The sequence below is a fragment of the Bos mutus genome, chromosome 19 (genome assembly GCF_027580195.1).
Source record: "Bos mutus isolate GX-2022 chromosome 19, NWIPB_WYAK_1.1, whole genome shotgun sequence".
NCBI classification, from domain to species: domain Eukaryota; kingdom Metazoa; phylum Chordata; class Mammalia; order Artiodactyla; family Bovidae; genus Bos; species Bos mutus.
In genome coordinates this window covers 6,012,363-6,016,313 of record NC_091635.1, presented here as the reverse complement: position 1 = coordinate 6,016,313, position 3,951 = coordinate 6,012,363, and the positions used below count along the sequence as shown (strand labels likewise).

General features: G+C 53.4%; 1 long non-coding RNA gene across 3 annotated transcripts; it reads right to left on the bottom strand.

Moving 5' to 3' along the window:
• Positions 1-620: 620 nt before the first annotated feature.
• On the bottom strand, positions 621-3,639 carry LOC138983970 (uncharacterized). Of its 3 annotated transcripts, none has more exons than XR_011461332.1 (3): positions 2,909-3,639; positions 2,341-2,628; positions 621-782 (listed from the first exon to the last, which is right to left on the bottom strand). It is a non-coding gene; the product is annotated as an uncharacterized lncRNA (long non-coding RNA). The 3 variants fall into 3 exon arrangements; XR_011461333.1 differs by having other exon boundaries at positions 2,341-2,521; positions 2,909-3,634; XR_011461331.1 differs by having other exon boundaries at positions 2,341-2,524; positions 2,909-3,633.
• Positions 3,640-3,951: the final 312 nt, after the last annotated feature.

Genomic DNA, 3,951 nt, shown 5'->3' with positions numbered 1-3,951 from the left:
AATTTGGTATGACATTAAATCCAGTGATTTTTCTCCAAGCCTCAGTTTTCTCATCTGTAAAATGGGAATCACATTACATGTTCAAGAGGATGCCTCAAGAATTGCTAAGAGGCTTCCCCTGTGGCTCAGACGGTAAAGAAACCACTGCAGTGCAGGAGACCTGGGTTCGATCTCTGAGCTGGGAAGATCCCTAGGAGGAGGGGATGGCAACCCACTCCAGTGTTCTTGCCTGGAGACTCTCATGGACAGAGGAGCCTGGTGGGCTGCCATCTATGGGGTCAGAAAGAGTCAGACATGACTGAGCGACTAAGCACGCCCGCGTGGGAAGCAGTCAGTCTACACCTGGGTAGGTAAGAGATGCTTTATAAAAGGGAGCTGCTGTCGCAGGGGTGGTGCTGGTGTTGTTACTGTTGGTCCTGGCTCGGTTGTAACAGGAGCCAGTGGGATCCCAGGTGTTGGAACATAGAAAGGACACGGGGCAGGATGCATTCTCTAAGGCCCATGTGACTGGACCAGACCCTCCTGAGCAGAGCTGCAGGCCACCTACCTGTGCAGAAAAGGGGTTTTGTGGATGTCAACATGCACATTCCACCCAAAGAGCACTCAACATGGGAAAAGTACCAACTTGGAAATTTTAATGCAGTGAAAGTACATCGACGTGGAGACTCGGTTTGCACTTGTCAGGATGAAGGAGGGAGGTGGTCAGAGAGGCAGCAGAAGAGAGATGGGAACACAAGAAGTTCTTCCTGTTGGCGGGAGACGCTGGGGGAGGTGGTATTTCACTAGCAAGGGAAGAACAAAACAAGATATTCAATACGGTCCGGGAGGATGCTTTACCACTAGCGCCACCTGGGAAGCCCACAGTTGGGTGTCAGATCAGATCAGATCAGGTCAGTCGCTCAGTCGTGTCCGACTCTTCGCGACCCCATGAATCGCAGCACGCCAGGCCTCCCTGTCCATCACCAACTCCCGGAGTTCACTGAGACTCACGCCCATCGAGTCAGTGATGCCATCCAGCCATCTCATCCTGTCGTCCCCTTCTCCTCCTGCCCCCAATCCCTCCCAGCATCAGAGTCTTTTCCAATGAGTCAACTCTTCGCATGAGGTGGCCAAAGTACTGGAGTTTCAGCTTTAGCATCATTCCTTGGTGTAACCACATCCAAAAACAGCCAGACAGTCTGGCATGTTGGCCTGAAAGGAGCCCTGACGTCCCCTTGTCCAGGTCATGCTCAGTTTCCACTTGTTCCAAGTGGCCGACAGCTCACTGGGAAGCCAGCTAGAGGGTCGCTCTGGCCAGTCGAGGTGGGGGGGGGGGGTGGCAGGGGATCCTGGAGAGAGCCTGAGGTTGGGGGCAGTGGGGTGCTGCTGCTCCTTAGGGCGTGCGTGTTGGGGGTCCGGGAAGGCTCTGAGTCTTGACCCGCAGCGAGATGGGCTGGGGCCTGGGACCTTTGCTGCAGGGCCTGCGCCCGCATCTCCTCCAGCAACAAGAGACAAAGAAACAGGGTGGGACTAAAAATAACTGCGTGTGTGCAAATGGGACAAATCAGGACAAGAAGACAAACAAAAAGACCAAAAAACCCAACTGCCGCTCCTAAGGAGCAGGGAACGGAAGTGGGGAAGGGAGCATGCCCCCCACCAGGGCACCACGGAAGGGGTGGGCAAACCACCTAAGCCACCCTCCTGCCAACCCCCGGACCCACCCCTCCTCTCACCCCGGGTTAGGAGTCAGCCCCCTCCCCACATTGGGGAGAGAGCAAGGGAATCTGTTACTTGTTCTCACTTTATCCTTGTTACAACAGGGCCCCCAGTGAAGCCTTGCCTGAATTTCTTGTCTGGCCTCTGATCAATTTCTATTGATCAAGGAGGGCAAGAACCCTGGTTGGTAACAACAGGAGAGAACCAGATGCTGACTTACTGCAGGAGCAAGTGACACATGATGTCCAGGCAAACCAACCGTGGACATTTTCAGCCAAGACAGGTGATCAAGGAGAATCCCTAGAGGCAGGGGCGGCTGTCGCCGCTGGCTCGGGGACACAGCTAGCCACACCCCTCTTCCACTCACTCCCAGGCTCATCATAACATGAACCTCCACGTCTGCACTTACCCACGTCATCCCAGTAAGCTCTGAGTTACTCAAGCATGAGTTACTGGATCTGATGAGGCTGCAGTGAAGGACTTTCCCACCCCACTCCCTTTATCCCAGCCATCCCGCGGGTGGGAGCTGGTGGAGACCGACTGCTCCTCTTACAGACAAATAGAGCAGCTGTGTGAGTAATTTTGCAGCCCTCTCCCCGTGGCCTGGCGAGTCTGCTCTTATTCCCGCTAGTATTCTCTGCTCACCTGGGCTGGCCAGAAATGCTGCCTCTTCCAGCATCCCCAAGGCAACCTCTGTGCACTCGGACTCCTGAACCCACGGCAACCGGCCAGTGGTGGCTCCCAGACGACGTCCCCCAGCAAGGCTGCTGCCCTCAGCTGGTCAGCAGGACCTCTCCGGAGGGTGCTAGGCTCCAGGGTACACTCCCTTCTTCCAGGAAAAAGGCACATGACCCAATCCCCACAGCCTCCCACTTCCCCCTCCTACTTAGAACTGATTTGGGCTTCGTGGGGTTATAGCAATTCTGTTGGGACCTAGAAATAAAGCAGGGTTTTCACTGATCTTGGTAGAGGGGACACTCCTTCTGCCTTTATTTTGTTCTCTGTGATGACTGTCAAGCTTGACTTAGGGGGTCTTTCCTTTTTTAATCCCCTTTCCCTTCCTTTGTAACCTGAGTTTTGGGTATCTATCTGTATCTCTCTGTCTCTAGCCATCCATCCATGTATTTACCCACCACCCACCCTATTTACCCACTAATCCAATCCCCCACCCCCCATCTGACCCATCTACCCACCAACCAACCCACCCACTCACCTGTACACCCCAATCAGGGATCGGACCCATGCCTCCTGCATTAGAAGTGGGGAATCTTAACCACTGGACTTCTGACACATGAATTTTTCGCTGGAGGGACAAAAATTGACCAAAACACCCACTGTATCAGTAGGTGACTCTGTTGTTCCTTAGAACTGGAGAATTATGGGAGATTCCTCCTGGAGAGGTACAGCAATCACGTCTTTCAAGCTCTGTCTGCCCTTGTCCTTGGTCCGTTCTTGAGGAAAGTTCTGCAGACGAGGAGACGCTGTCACCATGTCACAGAGTGCGCTGAATGGGTGGGCACCCCAGACGCTGTTTCAGCATTTAGCAGAACAGCAGGCCTTGAAATCTGTCCCACCAGGTAGAAGGCTGCCCATGGCTGGTTGTCGCTGGAAGACAGACTGCCTGTGATAATCTTGTGCATCATCAACTTCTGCAGAGAGGGTAGGAATTGGTTTGACTCAAAAAGACTGAGCTGCAGCAGGAGAGACTAAAATTAGACAACGGGAGGAACCTCCAAGCTTAATTTGTTTGGGTGTCGAGGAGACAGAGAGATAGGGCAATCACCCTTGGAAGCAGAGGTCATACCATGGCTATTTTTAATCTTCGGGAGCAGCTGGACTCCGTCTTCAGCAGCCTAACCTCACAAACATTCGTGACTTGTAGCGGAGACCCAAACAGAGCTGTCATCAAATACCACTTCCTCCTCTGTCTCAGCGAGAAGGAAAACAAACAAAAACAAGTGGAGGAGAGAGAATTCATGTTTTTCTAACAGAACGACGTAAGGCGTGGGCAAGAAACAATTTCTGCTCAGCCCTTCCGAGCCGCTGTCACAGCCACCCCCCTCCCCCAAAGCAACAAGAACCGCAAAGCCAAGTTCAATAAAGATGAAGAACAGTGTGTCTGAGCTTCTCCGGAATGAGCCGGTCGTCCCCAGCGAGGCCTGGAGGGAAGACAGAGATGAAGGGCTTTTGGAAATCAGCCACCTTTCTGAGCGGGTGGACGCGTCCGGGCTCTGGAAACAGGCAGCAGCCAGGACA